This window comes from Antechinus flavipes, chromosome 3, assembly GCF_016432865.1.
Source record: "Antechinus flavipes isolate AdamAnt ecotype Samford, QLD, Australia chromosome 3, AdamAnt_v2, whole genome shotgun sequence".
In the NCBI taxonomy this organism is placed as follows: Eukaryota; Metazoa; Chordata; class Mammalia; order Dasyuromorphia; family Dasyuridae; genus Antechinus; species Antechinus flavipes.
Genome location: NC_067400.1, coordinates 430,312,815 through 430,331,563, shown reverse-complemented (window position 1 = coordinate 430,331,563; position 18,749 = coordinate 430,312,815).

Sequence of the window (18,749 nt, the reverse complement as noted above, 5' to 3'; positions counted from 1 at the left end):
AATGCAAAAGTTTGGACAACTGACAATATCCTGAGATACAGTGGATGGCATTGGTGTCTTCCCTGTCTGACCACTCTAAGGTCTCTACAACCTCTGCTTCAGAGACCTTTATGGCCATTGGAACAAATTCTTTTCATTCACACATTCTGCCAGGTAAATTCTTCACAAACTTAGACTGTACACCACCAAAACTTACTGATGGATTTGGTGTCTAATTTTCACCCAATTTTTATCTGTGGTTTTGAGAAGGTATAGCATGCACAATGGCCATACTCTAATAAAACTGTCTTGGCAGACAGGTTAACTACAGAGAGAATAACTGAGAGACTGAATCTCCTAAAATGGAATTTAATAGTGATAAACATAAAGTCTTGCATTTTGGACTTAAAATATCAACTTCACATAGATAAGCTAGATAAGAGACATGGATGAACAGCAATTATTCTGAAAAAATATCTGGAGAAATTTGTAGACATAAAGTTCAGAATGAGTTAGTGTTTTTATATTGCAGCCAAAAAAGCTAATGTAATCATGGACTGCAGAGCTTCCTGGAACAGGAAGGTTATAGACCCAATGTACTCTGTCCTTTTTTTGAACATGGTCAATATGGGAATTTGTTTCTTTTCATTATGCTAATTTGTTACTCAGGTTTTGTTTTTCAATCCTGCCTCTTTCTTTCCCCCACCCCCACTCACCATGCGGTAGAGATAAAGAAATGATGGAGAAAAAAATGCTTGGTGATTAAAAAAATAATAATTTAAAAAGAAATTTACATAATACTATTGTTATGTATTTAAAAGGAACAGCAAGTTGCACATAATAGTTTTGCAGTTTCATGTACAATCTTGTACAATTTCATGTACATCTTTTTATCTCACTGTTACAGAAATACTTGTTTTATTCCATAAATGAAATATAAAGTAAATAAAAATTTTAAAAATGCCTGCTTAACATTGATGAGTGAAAATCATGGAAAATATAAACTATCACAAGTATAGAATAAAATAAGTTCTAGCAGTGGTAGTCTGCTCATGGTGAGTGTTCTATGAAATATCTTTCCTCAGTTATATGGAAAAAAACACTACCAAATTATTCATAATCATTCTTTGATTCAGAAATCCTACTACCATGAATAGATACAAGTAAAGTCAAAAATAAATACTAAAATGCTAAAAAGAAGAAGAAGAAGAAGAAGAAGAAGAAGAAGAAGAAGAAGAAGAAGAAGAAGATGATGATGAAGAAGAAGAAGTAATACTAAAATATTCATAGAGACTATGGGGGGGCTGCAAAAAAACTGGAAACAAATTGCAAGTTTATTAACTAGAGAAGAATAAGATACATTTCCATATGTGGGAAAGGAAGGAAATAGAAGGGAAGGGAATAGTATTTATATAATAATAGGTATTGTATAAACACTTTATATGTTAAATTTAATTTAATCCTCACAATGATCTATGAAATAGGTGCTGTTATTATTTCCATTTTATAGTTGGGGAAAGTAAGGCAAATGGAAGTTATGTGACTTGCTCATGGTCACACAGCTAGTGAGTAATGACTAAAGTCAAATTTGAACTTGGATCTTCATGGTTCCAGGTCCAGCACTCTATATACTTTACCACTTAGCTTCTTCTAAATATAACAGCTAACTTTTACATAGAGCTTACTATTTGCCAGATTTTGCTCCAATTATTAACTCATTTGATCCTCACAACTCTGGGAGGTAGGTGCTATTGTTATAGTTCTTTTGCAAATGAGGAAGCTGAGACAAATAGACATTAAATAACTTTTCAAGAGTCATTATCCTAGATTGGATTTGAGCTCAGGTCTTCCTGATTCCAGACGTAATATTTTCTCCACTGAATCAACTGGCTGTCTTTAATGTGAATATGATGGTATATTATATAATGGCATATATATATATATGTATATATATATATATGTGTGTGTGTATATATATATATACACATACACACACATGTACTTATAATGCTATATATAATGTTACATATATATGCATATGCAAAACACACATATGCATATTATTGAGCTATATACAATATATGTATGGGAAATTCAGAAAACTATGAACTGATCTAGAGAAAATACAGCAGAATCACTATAACATTCATAATGACTACAATAATGTAAATTGAAATAGTACTAAAAGGAGTCTAAACTTAGAATTAATATGATGATAAATCTTGGTCACATAGAAGAGATGATGAACATATTCCTTTCTTCTCAGTGGACATGTGGGAGGCTTTTTATTGCAAAATTTCACATGTTGTGTCTGATATACTATTCTTGGTGGGAATTGGTTGGTTGGTTGGTTAGTTGTTGTCCTTCATTCTCGAAGAGGATCATAATGACGTCTCTATGTTAGAGTCAAGTTATATTATGTCCAACGGCGGCTAATCAGACCAACATGGGCTCATAATGCTCTGCCATAGTCAGACACAAATAGTATGAGAATTTGGGATGGCTTCTCTAATTTTGTGCATCATGCATTTCTTTTGGGCTATTTCAATTCTGCTTTACTCACAGAGCACAGCATCTTCTCTAATGAGGGCATGCTATGCTGGGCAGACCTGTGCCAGTGTCTTCCATGTCATAAAAATTCTAAAATAATCTAAAGGTATTCAAAACTAAACTCCTTTCTTGGAATGGGCTGAGGCTTGAGTTGATGCACTGAGGTCCCAAGCACATGAGGCTAAATAGTAATTGGACCATGCTCTATTAATATATAAGCTTGGAGAAAGAATGGCCCCCACCCACTCTTTGTGCAAATCCTGATGTGTTATATAGGAAATGACGATTTTGGTGGGTGGAGGAGGGAAGTGGAAAAAGAAGGGGAAGGATTCTCTTCTACTTTTTGCTTTAGCACAGTGGATAGAGCACCAGCCCTGAAGTCAGGAGGAAGGGGAGGAAATGGCTCAGTGGGTAGAGCACCAGCCCTGAAGTCAGGAGGACCTGAGTTCAAATCCAGCCTCAGACAATTAACAATTCCTGGTTGTGTGACCATGGGCAAGTCACTTAACCCCAACTGCCTCAGCAAAAAGCAAAAAGAAGAGAAAACAAACAGAAAAGTCATCGCAATGGCAAAAGCAAGCAGTCGCTCCTTTCCCTTCCTTTTCCACTCCCCTCCTCCACCCACCAAAATCGTCATTTTGTATACAACACATCAGGACTTGCACAAAGAGTGGGCAGGGGCCATTCTTTCTCCAAGCTTATATATTAATAGAGTATGGTCCAATTACTATTTAGCCTCATGTGCTTGGGACCTCAGTGCATCAACTCAAGCCTCAGCCCATTACACTTTCTTAGTGGGAGACTGAGTCCCAAATTTTCACAATATTCAGCTAGGTAGATAACCCAATATTCAGCTAGGTATATAAGAGTTCTAGGCCTGGAATCAGAAAGGGCTGAGATCAAATAAGCCTCAGAAATTTACTAGCTCTGTGACTTAAAAAGGAAGAGCAAGTTGCATATAATAGCTTTGCAATTTCATGTATAATCTTGTACATTTTTTTATCTTACTATGTTATGGAAATGCTTGTTTTATTCCATAAATTAATCCTCTGTCTGCCTCAGTTTCCTGAAGTATAAAATGAAGATAACAGCACCTATCTTTTAGGGTTATTGTAAATAGCAAATGACATGACATTTGTAAAATGCTTAGCATAGTGCTTAGCACATAGTAGGTGGTATGTTAATGCTAATTATTATTAGATATTATTTTTATTATAATTACCAATACTGATTTAATTGTGGTCCCACTGGGAAATCCTCTGCACAGGACTGAGTCAGGGCTGGGGCTCAGATCATCTTTCAGGATCCTTGCATGGAATCATAGATTTAAAGCTGGAAGACCAACCAGCAATCCCATCATTTTATAATTGAAGATATACTAAAAATCAGAGAGACTAAGTGATTAAAAAGTTACCTAGTTAGTAAATGTTAGGGTTGGGATTTGAATCAAAGTCCTCTGACTCTAAATTCAGTGTTTTTTCTCCTATACAACATATACTATCTTAACTGTTTTGTTAAAAGGGAAAGATTAATGAAAATAGTTGGTGGAAAAAAAAGGAAATATATCAGGAAACAGCTATGATGTAAAAATAAGTGGCACTGACAAAACATTTTCAAAAATCTTTCCTTATATGATGAAATATTTCCATATAACCCTTAAGTATTCCCATACATGCACACTAATACATTGTTTCTCATTGTCATATATGTCCTTAATTATTTTGGATTGAGATATTTATTATATATTTTATTGAATGAAAGAATGCACGAACCTAGAAAACTTTAAAATGTACTCTGTGAGGCATCAAATAGACGCTTCACATTGGGGTTTCCCAGAGCTATTTTGTCATGATGTGATCTTGTGACAAGATCTTTAAACGATTGTCCAAACAAAGCTTGAGATTTGAATGGACTCTACCTGCTTTTATTCATTTAGAGGACTAAGAAATACAGACGCCAATTCTTACTGTGAATTAAAGAGAACAGAAGAGGAGAGCTTAGGCTTAACCTACAGGGGACCTGAGAAACAAAAGACACTTAGAGCCCAATGTGGAGACAAAAAAAGAAGAAAAGAGAGGAAATAAGGAGGCTGAGAGAAATCAGGCCTAATGACCTTTCACAAAGTCACTGCAAATGGGGAAGTGGTGCCTCCGAAGGAAAGACTATGGCCAAACAAAGAAGGGATAAAGTGGATCAGCCAAGTCACCAAATTTGTCAGGAGATCAAAAATCATCAAATCAGTATCTGCAGTGAAAGAGAAAGATTTCTGTAGCAGCATGGTCCTGGAAGATGTATTGCTGATGTCAGGAACAAAAAAGGATAAGAAATATACACATAAACACAAAAAGGTAGTGCTTGTGATTTATTTTATTTCATTTAATATATTTGTTTTAGTTTTATATTTAGTTTAACATATTTATTTTTATGTTTTTAGATAGAATCATTTCTGAATATACTACCACAATCAACCAGATGACCCTTCACTTTCTTTTTTTTTTTTCATATTTCTTTTTTTTTATTTACAAGATATATGCATGGATAATTTTTTGATATTTACAATTGGAAAACCTTTTATTCCAACTTTTCCCCTCCTTCCCCCCACCCCTTCCCCAAGATGGCAGGTTGACCAATACATGTTAAATATGTTAAAGTATAAGTTAAATACAATATATGTATACATGTCCATACAGTTATTTTACTGTACAAAAAGAATCGGACTTTGAAATAGTGTACAATTAGCCTGTGAAGGAAATCAAAAATGCAGGTGGACAAAAATAGAGGGTGGGAATTCTATGTAATGGTTCATAGTCATCTCCCAGAGTTCTTTCACTGAGTGTAGCTGGTTCAAATCATTTCTGCTCTATTGGAACTGATTTGGATCATCTCATTGTTGAAGAGGGCCGCGTTCATCAGAATTGATCATTATATAGTATTGTTGCTGAAGTATACAATGATCTCCTTGACCCTTTACTTTCAACAAAGATAATATAACCAATTAAATAAAATCAGATGAAATAATTACTATCTACAATATATGCAATACTCCACACCCACAGACCACCACTTCTCTGCCAAAATTCTTTTCTGTTTTAAGAACAAATATTTAGCTTCATTGTAGTGCTGTTTTCATTCAATCATTGTATTAATTTATCATGTTATTTTCCTAGGATCTGCTTTCTTCAATCCATACAAATTCACAGAAGTCTTCTTGTTTTAAGGAATTTCCCATTCACATTTTAAGGCAAAATGCTTAGTCTTTTAATCATATTTGTTGAGCCATTGCTTAGCTAGTGGACACTCGTCATGTGGCCAGTTTTTTGTTGGTATGGTACTTATTCAGAATAAACTATAGAATTTCCCCACTGAGAATAACCTTTAATGGATAAATTCAGGCAATAGTTTATCTTACATTTTCTCTAATTAAAAGTCTACAAATAATACAACAGCTCTATTAAGTTATCAAAGAGTTAACAATATAACTAGAGGACCAGATATGCCTTTTTTCCTGGAAAATGTGGAGGAATCAAGTTACAGCAAATGTTGAGTTAAAAAGATACCTCCAGAGGCCAGAAATTGAAGTGAACCTAGGAGTCAGAAGTTAAAATATTAAGATTTCCAGTAAATGTGAATAGTGTGGATTTTCAGACAACAAGAATGACCAGGCTTTTTGTGGTATCAATGATTATTGGAAACAGCCTATGTTCTTCAAGGTATTGAACTAAGAGGAAGTTAGTCTTCTAGTTACATTAGATTTGTATACCATTTGCAATGGTATTTTGGAATTTTTTATTATGAATGAATAGTTTGCCTTGAGTTGTGTGTATGTATCAAAAATGAAAAGCAGCTAAATATTATTAAGCTACCAAAGAATATCTAATTATCAAACTTAACATTGTTAATTATGTTTTATCATTTCCTGTATCTTTTTAAAAACTTTCTTTCTCTTCTCTTTGACCCTACTAAATCTTTACATTGGGTCATTCCACATCCCTGCCTGTCTCTTTTAAGAGTTTTCCATTTGCAATCAAAAAGCTTGTATTCAAATCCCAACTTTCTGCTTATTATCTGTGTTAGGTCGACAAGTTATAGCTTCTGTAGGACTCAAATTCCTCATCTGCAAATGAGAGAGACTAGATTCAGATCTTTCATTTCTAAGTCTCTGTATGATACAATGATCTTAAAAAAAAAAAAAAAAGCTCCCAAACTCTCAAAGAAAGACTCCAGTTGTTCTGAGAAGAATCAGAATTTTATGAGAACAACTAAAATTCTAAACTATCATCAATATCAGAAATCTCTATTGGGAATTAGTATAATGTAACAGAAAGAGCTACAGACTACAAATTAGGAAATGAATATCTGCCCTTTATCATTTCCTGCTTCAGCAACTCTTCTTATGCATTCTGAAATAAGAAGGAACTATAAACTCCAGAAGTACAAATATACTCATCTCAAGCAAAGCAAAAGAAACAAAGAGAAAAACAAATTTCTAGGTAAGATAGGCATTTCTCAGGTATGGTAGATCTTTTCATGAAATCGTTGTATCTCAAAGAACATGTCCAGGATTAACCATGCTTTCATATATAGTTATATATAGTTACCTATTTTATCTCTTTTGGACTAGATAATTTATTTGACCCCTCTGAAACTCCATTTCATTGTAGGTGAAACAAAGTGAATGGATTTGATTACCTCAAAGGGACCTATCTTTGATTTGATGTATCATCAAAGAGAAGATTCTAATAAAAAATAATTTCATTTGTATCTATTAAAGAAAGACTATTTTTCTTAAATAAGGTCATAGAAGACTTCCTTTTGAAAGTCTATAATTGTCTGGTTCTAGATTTTAAAATTGGAAAATCAGACAGATTTTATGTTGAGGAAAATGCAGAACAGATATCCTGAATTGTTTAATTTGGCCTCCAAACTTGGGGCTCTAAGTGAGGTCCTATACAAATCAGCTCGACTGACACAATCAACCAAGTTCAGTGGAGAAGTCCTCTTGACCTGGAAGGGTAAGTATAGAAATGGGCAAGCAAAGGGCTAATTTAGTCACTTTCATTTTTCAACCTAAATGAGGCAAATACCAAGAAAAGAGCCTCCCTCCCGAGGGAAGTATGAAACAGGTTTAGTTAGGTTAGAAGCAAAGTTTGTTAGTAACTCAGAAGCAGATCACTGAGTTCTCAGATGCTCTGGAGTGCATGTCTCTGTGGCTTTGTAAGAAGAGTTTGGAGCCAGAAACATAGAAGTTAGAGGGAGAACAATTGACTGGATACAATGTAGTAAATTGGTTTTGAGGGATCCCACAGCTTAAGAGGAAGAACTTTGAGCAATGGATAAAACTTCTATATTGAGAACATTTTATATACATGTGAGGAGAATTTCATAGGAAAGTATTAAATTTTTTGTAATTAGGTATGTTCAAGCAGAAGAAAAATAACCATTTAATTGTAATCTTTTAGAAGTCAGATAAGATATGATTATGTCATTCTGTAAATGCACAGAGGGTATTTGCAATTTGAGGTTTTTTAAAGCTATTTTTTGGGGAGGAAAAGGGATCCTTGAAGGATTGTACAAAGAGCCAATGAAGAGAAGGCAGAAGTATTTATCTTTCAAATTTGCTTTTCTCCGTGCCATATAATAACAAAAACTAGAAAACATCAGTCTCTGAAGAACTAAAAATGAATGTGACAGAAAGGATAATGAAAAGGCATAACATGATTGGTATGAGCAGCCTATACCATATTACTGAAGAACGTTGAAGAACAAGAGTAAATCACATATTTAAATAATTGATGATATAATAGGAATAGAAGATGGGCCAATCATGTGGCAAAGAGACAGGATAACAGATGATTAGCTGTCTCAAGATATCAGGAGAGACCAAGGAAAGCTTCCAAATATTGGATGGATCCCCTGTGGTGATCCTATGGTAGGAAATAGAATTGAATTATACAAGATGAACAAGCAGGGATAGTTTTCAGTCTCTAAAATTAGAAGGAACATTCAAGTAGATATAATCACAGATCTATTTAAATATTGAGTATTTTTTATGCCAAGTAAAATTATCTTTAGTTTGCAAGGACAACCCCCCCAAAAAAAAAAGTGAATAGGAAGGCAGAACATTAAGTAGAAACTAATAATTTGTCAAACTGTGCTTAATTAATTCAAGCACCTGTACAAACAAGAAAGAAAGAGGGAGGAAGAGAGAAGAAAGAGGAAAGGAAAAAAAGACAGGAAAGTAGGAAAGAAGTCAGGAAGGCAGACAGGCAAGAAGGAAGGAAGGGAGGAAGGAAGAAAGGGACTTAGGAAGGAGAAGGAGGAAGAGAAGAGAGAAAATGAAAGAAACAGCAAGTATAATCTCTGAAGTTCTATAAACTACAAGACAAATTACTAGCAGAATTCTAGAATGCATCATTAGACAAATGTCTCAAGAACTTATAGAAACAGAAGGAATTATCACAAAAATAGGAATGGCTTCATCAGTACTAAGTTATAGCAAGAAAACACCAGTTCTTTTTTTTTTTTTGACAGTTAGTATACTAGTAAATCAAGGAAATAACAGAGCATAAGGCACCATGATATAGGGGGACCTTGAAATGCTAAACTTATAATCATGGAAAATGAGTTCAAATCTTGACTTTGACATTAAAAATCTATGTGACTTTGAGGAAATCATTCAGTTTTTCTCAGTTTCAACTTACTTATTTGTAAAAGAGAGACTGACCCCTAAGATCTCTCTCAATCTTTGACTATATTTCAACAAGGAATTTGAGAATCTTGTGTTATCCATGTGATCAAAATAACAATATCTGGGCTCTATGATAGAGTTAGGAGATTCAGAGATGTTTGAATGATTGAACCAAATACATAGGTTCTACTTTTCCAATGTAAACTTGGAAAAAGATTTCCAGTAGAGTGATGGGGAAGGAAATCAACATTTATATAGTACCCATTGTGTGCCACACATTGTGCTAAGCACTTTACAAATATTTTATTTGTTCTTCACAATAATCACAATAATAATTCACAGTGTAAATGGTGCTGTGATGGATTTAAAAGACTCTTACTCCAAATGACTACTCAGAGATCACTCAGTAGAAGACAGAAAACTTGTTTATTAAAAAAAAACTCCGGAGGATGAGTCGTCCCATCACGAGATAAGAAAGAGAAAGCTCGCGGTAGGAGGGCTAAAGAAGTAGTAAAAATACATAGCTTTTATACAAGAAATTACATCAAAAGTAAGAAAGCATTGAGAAGGGAAGGAGGAGGCATCTAATTGGTTGTTGCTATTTGTAGAGATTAGAATGGAAGGTTTCTGTTTGCCCCGAAATCTTCTGATTTCTAGGAAACATAAAATCAGGCCTTCAGGCTTAATCAAGCAGATAGTGGTCCAGCTAATAGACTTAATATCAATATCTGACAAACACCAATAAATGTCATCAGCTCAAGTTAAGTAAATACGTTTCTAGCTGGCCAAGGCTCAAGTGAATATGAACCTGCACATATTTTTTTTAATATTTTATTTTATTTTATAATAACTTTATATTGACAGAATCCATGCCAGGGTAATTTTTTTTTACAACATTATCCCTTGCACTCGCTTCTGTTCCGATTTTTCCCCTCCCTCCCTCACCCCTTCCCCTAGATGGCAAGCAGTCCTATATATGTTAGATATGTTGCCGTATATCCTAGATACAATATATGTTTGCAGAACTGAGCAGTTCTCTTGTGAGCCTGCACGTATTATACAGGTCATAGGGGAATCACAGAAATAATTAAAATACAAAAAAAAATTCATACATTCCTGTAAGTTCTTCACCTTATCTCTCTATATTCCAAACAGTGCTATTATCCTCATTTTGTACTCTCAAAGTCTCTTTAAAGAACTTTGGAATTGATTGTGCGACTTGGGACATTACTTGGCATGGAGTGTCATTATCAGAGAAGATTTTATTATCTATGAGTAAAGCTGAATTGAAAGAGTTCAAAAGAAATGAAGATGAGCAAATTTAGAGAATCCACCTCATATGCTCATGTGTACTATTTGTTCCTGACTTGTGATAGAGCATTCTGAGCTCATATTGGTCTGATGAGCCATGTTCGGATATACTGTAATTTGACTCTAACATAGTGTTGTCATTTTGGTCCACTTTGAGAACAAAGAACAATTACCAACCATTTACAGTTAAGGAAATTGAGGCAAATAGACATTTAAGTGATTTTTTTCAGGGTTACAATTAGTAAGTGTTAGATACTAGATTTGAACTCAGGTCTTCCTGATTCTAGACCCAACCTCTATCTACTGAACCTTTGTTCTAAGGAATTCAAGCATCTGGGTTTTTTTTTTCTTTTTTCTTTTTTGTTTTTTTTTTTTTGTTTTTTGTTTGTTTGTTTGTTTGTTTTTTGGGGGGAGGGGAGGTCTAAATGATATGGCTATCAGATTTGCAAATAACACAAGTTGAGAAGGATAGCTCGCATATTCAATGATGAAGTCACGATCTAAAATGATCTTGACAGGCTAGAATGATGAGCTGAATCTAATAAGATAAAATTGAATAGAGATAAATGCAAAGCCCTTTACCTGATTTAAAAAATCAATTTTACAAATATATGATTAAGGCAACAGGAATCAGAAAAAAAATCCATGTTAAAAAAAAAGATCCTAAGGGTTTATGGGACTAAAAACTCATGTGGCTAGAATGCCACAAGACATTCACAATAGCTAAATAGCCAAAAATTTATTTTATAAAGGCTTCATTCCTCAAGCAAGGGCACTAATAGCCTGGCTTTACTCTTCCCTAGTTTGCCAGCAAGCTTGTATAACCATTTGGCAGAGCTGGTAGAGAAGGGGTTTCCTGTTCAAGTGTAGGTTAGATGAGATGGCCCCTAAGGTCTCTTCCAATTCTGAAATTCTATGATTCTATGAAATGTAGGTTGGTGGCCCTGACAACAAAGCTATTTCTGGCAACTGTTTTTGTGCACCCAGTGGTCCTCAGACCTAATATGCTACTATGTGGCATTCTGCAACTATTGTTTAGTATAACTCTCAGCATGTCAATATGTTTCTTTTGAACTGTTAGGCTGAGTTGTGTTATGCATTTATAAATAGTATTAGATGTGACAATTCTATGAAGCAGGGAAAAGACAGTGTGGTGAAGGGGATAAATGACTAACATGGATTCAGGTGCTACCTCTGATGCAGATTAATTGTGTGAATATGGATAACTGGTTAATGTTTCAGAATCTCAGATAAGTACCAGCTATGGAAAGTTGTTTAACTGAGATTGACAAATGGAATCTACACAATGGCAGTTCCCTGTAGCTGTGAAATCAGAGGTTCAGACCACTGTCTCAGCTCCAAATCTTCTCTGCCCACCAAATTAAATGGATGGTGTTAAAGTAGGTTGGCCATATGGCTACATATAACCCTGAGCAAGTCATTTAATTTGTCTGCCTGGGTTTCCTCATCTGTAAATAGCACCATCCTAGAGTTGTTTGGTGGATAAAAGAAGATAGTTGCAAAGTGTTTTGCAAACCTTAAAGCATTAGATTAGTGCAAGCTATTAGTACTGGCAATAGTAGAAAATTCTTAATTAGAGCTTGGTGACTTGACATAATAATAGCTGGTATGGCTCTGTTTTGGTATATTCAGGAAGAAAACTGCCTTTTCCTTTTATTTGAAATATTCAAATGTTTATTTGAAATATTATTTCCTATTTATTTGAACATTTATAATAAATGTTTCCATTAGCAAATTTAAAAATTAATTTTAATATAACTAATAATCCTCATAAAAAGTCTACAAATGCTTGCTTGTACAATCTATAGTATTTCTTGTGATGAAACTATATATATATATATATATATATATAAGTGATTTCACATATTCTGATAAAAAATACTTCTAAATGAACAGTTAATTATAACTATGACCAATGCATTATGATTACAGATAGTTGTTAGAATAATTTGCTGCAGCATCTCACATCCTATCTCTAAACATATATACATACATGTGTTTAAGTACATACTTCTATTCACTTCATCATATAACCCTTAACTTAGCCATGTCCAAAAATGTTTGTCTTAGTCTTAATATTGAGATTATCACTTCTGTTTTAGGAAATGGAAAGTACTGTTCATCACTGTACTCTGAAACTACAACATCTTCTCTGTGAAAAACATTTTCTCCTTTGACTTAATGGGGTCAAAGTTCTCTTCATTAAAATCACTTAATATCTCCCATTGATAGCTTGACATTCATGAAAAAGATTAAAGGACAGTGGGAAGATGCAATGAAAAAATCTTTAAACTAACAGTTGGGTGGGTTGTTGGAAATGTAAATATAGTTTAAGGTCTTTGAAAGCAAAGTCTGCTATTTTGTCTTCATATTCCCAATACCTAGTCATTGCCAAACTATTCATTTAATAAATATTATAACATTGAAGTGAATCTTTACTTTCCTTCTTTAGGGATCTTATAATCTGTTCAACATGTTTGTGATGGTAAAACCTAGTTTAAGAGAATAGAGACTCAAACTTGACTGTATTGATGATTTCGTTGGAATAAGTGGATATTGGGTGAAGGCTGGCAGTATTTCTATATTTTATATTCTTAGATAGTTGCCTAGAACATTGAGAAGGCATGCCTTAGTCATGCTTGTATAGTTAGTTTCTGTCATAGGTGGTCTTATTGCTTTTGAATCCAGCTCTCCACCCACTGTTACCTTGTATCTTGTATAATAAAACACAAAACTAATATATTTTAATTAGGCAAATGACTTAAGTGATGATTTGCATTTATTTACTAGTCAAAACACTAATTCTCTCACTTAATATCCTTTTGAGTAATGAGCCAATTAATGATTTCTCTCAATTTCAATATACCTTCCTCCTATCATTGAGTATACATGCACTTTTAGAACTCAATGTCATGTTTATAAAGGTTGTTAGTCATGCTGAATTATGACAAATTGAATGATTATTTGCAAAGTGGATAAATGATTACTTTGGACTTCACTGATACCAGCAAATACATTTCTCTTTCTCTTTCTATAGTATCTGATCTGCCATTTATTTTTTTAAAAAACACAGAAAATGAGATATACTAACATCTACAAATTGATTTTACAAAGCCATCGAAACCTTAGTTATATAGAGACACACAACACACACACACACACACACACACACACACACAAAAGACATGTTGTAGGTTACAGAATTCTGACACCTACAAGCATCTGACTTAGTAGACTTATTTTTGATAAGTGGTACTTAAAAGTGTTGGTATGGAACATAAGTAGATAATGCAAATATGTTACCGACCTCTACCAGTACTTGCAATTATGCAAATTTCAAAACCTTCATCTTTTATAATTAGATGTAGCAGGCTTATAGTAAAGATGTCCCCTGGTTGGTCAGAATTCTGTTGTACTATTTAGCTCTTTCCCTCCCCCTCCCTTCAGAAATGTACTTCAAATCAACCAAAATATGTATTCTACAAAAGAATGAATGGATATTTATGATTAAAAGAAATGAGATGACATTTTGAAAAATTGCTAGCAATGAATTTCTTGTTTGTCATAGATGAAATATGTTTTTCATGGAGGGAATTGCTGGCTGGGTTTCTTTAACTGATAATAATTAAGCTTATTGTTGAATTGGTCATAGGGGTATGAATTTTTAATTAATATACTGTAACTCAGCAAAAATGAAAGTTTTATTGACTTGGAGGCTGAAGGGGAAGCTACTGCCCATACTAAAGTTTATATAGAATCTAACAACTATTCTTAAGGAGATGATTCCCAAGAGATTAATTATTGTTGGACACTTATAGAGGCTCACCAACCACAGCAATGAAAGAATAGCATATATATTTCAGTTATCAGAATATTTCATTATGATAAGTAACTGACTTCTCAAAAAAAAAAAAAATCACTGTCCATGCTGTACTGAATACAGCAGTCCATTTGGCTTTGTTATTAGCAATCCAGGCATCTAAGGCATGATTGTGACTTTATTAACCAAAGGCTATTCTGATTTCAATACGGAAGACTATCTATCTGTGTCATAGATAGGCCTGGTATCTGGGTGTATAGGTATCATTTCAGACAAGAATTCCTCAAAAAGAGGAAAAGAAAATGTACAAAAAGGTAAAACAAACATTTTTGTTCCTAGAATAGTGAAATTATGGTTTTCTATGAATAGAGAAAGCCTTCAATTTAAAGTGTCCTTGGATATGTAAGGATCTAGAAAATATATCCCTTATCTTTAGAAATGGAACTGGTAGTTTATTAGCTCCAATTTTGTTCCCTGAATTGGAGCTCTAATTGCTTTGGATGGTGTGTGTGTGTGTGTGTGTGTGTGTGTGTGTGTGTATGTGTGTGTGTGTGTGTGTGTGTGTGCATGAGAGCGAGAGAATGAGAAAGTGAAAGACAGAAAGAGAGAGAGAGAGAAGAGAGAGAGAGAGAGAGAGAGAGAGAGAGATGATACAATCTGACTGCCTTTCAGAAAAAGAGATCATCTCTTTCTCACTCCCTACCCCCAAATGGTGTAACTCAAAATCTACATTAATTTTAGAGACTTGGATATCTTACCTAAATTAATTCTCAATATAAGTATGTGTATTTTGTATTTATGTATGTATGCATGCATATATGCATGTATATACATACATGCATAAATACATATGCATTCTTCCCAGATGATTAGTTTTGGATACAACTTGAAATGCCCAAAGCAAGTTAAGAACGGGAGCATAATTGGAGATACAACTTCCTTTCCCCAAAACTCTGACCATGCTCCTCCTCCAACTACGATTACTCTTAAGATAACAGGCTTTCTTTAGTTCTGTTCTTAATTCAGCACAGAGCCCATCTGTTCCCAATACAGCTTCCCATGACCCTTGGCTGTTGACCACATTTTGGCAGAAAACAGAATGCACTAGTAGCAAAAGAGTGAACACAGAAACTACAAATAACATGTTGGATAGGCAGCTAGGAGATATTTAAAATATTTAAAAATATTTTTTATTTCTTAGAAGCTATTCATTTGGCTTAGAATGTTGACAGGTGTGTCCATATTTCCTTCTGAGTTATAGTTTGGCATCAGGAAAATCCATCTTTAAAAACAAACCTAAGCAGAGCTAAAGTAGGAGAAACATTATGAACACAAGATGGCACTAGGAGTCAGTCTCTTAGGAATAACAGTTTGCTTTTTGTCCTTTTCATCCTCCTTTCAATAGAAGTACGTGGATTGACACCTCTCTATTCATTTTCCTAATGTTTTTGCAAACCTAGTCAAAATTTGGCAAGCAATTTTAATTCATTTAATTGGAATGGAAGATTTGCTGGTGTTATTTTCATTTTAATAGATTATTGCAAAATATACATTTGTTAGGTTGTGTTATCATCATCATCCAATGGCAATCACTGAGTATTTGGTTGTGTTATATGAGGCTCTGGAAAGAACAGTTAACTACTCCATTACAAAAATCCTGAAGATTCCTCTGTATTTTCCCTGAGATGGCTATCTCTCTTTATTTTTATAGCTACTACCTAATCCATCCATGCCTTTTATGACCTCATGTCTGATTTTAATACAGTCTAGTCACCTCATTGTTTTATTCAAACCAAAATACAACTATAACAGTCATTTTTTTCAAAGATTTAATGAAGAATCTTCCTATTGTTCATCAAATGAAATCTCAATTCCAAGACAAGGCTGTTAGTCATCATACATACACCCTATGTACAAACTCACTTATCTAATGTTAACTTCTGTCACTCATTAAATATATGTTATGTTTATAGCCCATCATTGAAATATATTGTGCCTAGTGATGGTAGATTGATAGATGCAAAGATCACACAATCATAGAATATCAGAGTTAGAAGAACTTCAGAGGTCATTTAATCTAACTTAAACCTGAAAAAGAAATGACATGATGTTTGCTCTCAAGTTAAAAGTGTAGTAGAAGAAATTCTGAGCATAGATAATTTGAATCTAAATTAGAATAATTTGGGTGTATAAAGGAAGTATAAGGTGCTATGAGATCAGATGATGGAGAGATCATTTCCAGCTGGAAATGTTTTCAAAGAAGATATTTGAGCTGAGTCAAAATTCTCATTTATGCATGCAGAATACATTTATTTAGTGCTCTCACATGTTATTCCCACCATCTAAAGTCCTTCTTCTTCTTTCTCTTTACCAATAAATATTCAACATTTTCTTTGATCAGTTGAAAGTTGTCTGAAAATAAGTTTAATACTAGCCTATTTTTTTTAAAATACTATCCTGTCTACTGCTTTATCATAGGCTTCCTCAGCAGTTAGGTATTTACATTATCCTCTATTCATTTATGTACTTTAGTTACTTCATATATGCATGCCTTGTCTTCTTAGCTCCCATTAAGTTCTAGGTAACTAGGGTGTTAAGGTTATAAATTCAAAAATGCTATCATTCCTACCTTCAAGATTATAGTAGACAGATTCCAAGATGTGTCTACTCTATAATCTGTTTTCTTTTCTATATTCTCCTATCATAATACTGTATTCTGCCTTCATAGTAGTTGCTCTATAAATGTTTATGGCATGAAGAATGAACATAGTTGTTCTCTGAGCTGGCCACTTGAGTGAAACAATTGTAGATATAGAAAACACATAGTAAAAGATGTGTGGGCAACTAAGTAAAAGTGTTGAACAAATGCGTATGGATTTACATAGAGAGTGAAAGGACCTCAATATTGTGTAAGTGTCAGAGGTAAGAGCATTTTAAAAGATAGTGAGCAAGGATAAGTCTCAGCGTTTAACATTTCTTAAGAGTCCAAATAATGTATGGTACTCTGTAGAACATAATGTTAAACAATGATATTGCCCAGTAGGTTTCCTAACTATATTTTAGCTATTTAAACAATGAAAGCAGAAGCTAAATATAAAATGTCTAGCTTTTAAAGTTGAAATTTTCTCAACAAAAAACCCAAGTATGTGTTTCAAAATATAATGGAAAGATGAAAAAAAAAGTATAATTAGACCGGTGGTACTGCAAACTCTCAGGAGCAAAGACTATGCCCTGATATCCAAACTGTGGGACCTGAGCTGGCACAAATGGGAGCTCTGTTGAGTCTAGACATCAATATAATATTTTGTGTTGACACATGGCAACAGAGCTTAAGCTGAGAACAGGGAGGGCAGTGTGTCAAGACATAGAAATTGCACTGAAAGGCTTATTGAATAGTAGAGAAGAGCAAGCAAAGCCACCATTACTATCTCCATGCCATTTTGTAAATGCTTTTTCTTTCAATTTCTATTCCCCAAGCAGGAAATATGACTCTCCATCCCACTCAATAGTTATGTGGAATGCTTCCTTTTCTTTTTTCTATTTCTAGTTTTGTCCCCCTTTCTTCATTTGTTATTTGTTTGAATCTCTCATCATACCTCCAGTAAAAATATAACAATTACTTTACATTCAGAAATTGGGCATTGATAGTTTTTTTTTTGTATTTGGGAGTTTGACAAGGCAGAATTTAATCTTTTGAAATTAAAGTCTAGTTCTATTTAATTTTAATAAATAAATTAAGTCATGTGAAGAGTAACTTCCTAGATATTTACTTCACTAAAATTCATATGATCATAGCATTAGAGCATATTTCAAAACTTTAAGATGAAATGTGTAGAGGACTGGAACTTTAGAGAAGTATACTTCAAGCAAGGATAGTTACAACAAGGTGTTAACTCAGTATAATTGATGAGATGATGGTTCTTTAGTATACATGTACTTAGCACTTAGCATGGTAATGTAATGGTTCTCTAGTTCATACATACATAGTATGCTGTTATGATATAATCATACCAAGGTAATTTAAGGGCTGAGAAGGACTGGAAAAGAGACATTCCATTTCTGACCAGCCTCTTGGTGGTTGTCTTGATCCCAAGGTCCTCCAGAATAGCTAGCCTGAACATTATAGAAATGTAGGTCAGAACCCACATAGAAAAATGCTTTAAGAGAGGTCACCTTATATAAAGTGGGAAAAGCTCAGGAAGAATATTCTAAAGACAAAAATCAAAACCAAAACCAAAACAAACAAACAAAAATAACAAGTGCAGTTAGGGGAAAGAAACGACATTTGTCTGAAGAAACTGATATGGAGTCATAGGGAACTCACCAACATTTATATTTTCAGATGAAATATGCAGAAAATATGAATGAAAAAGCAACTAC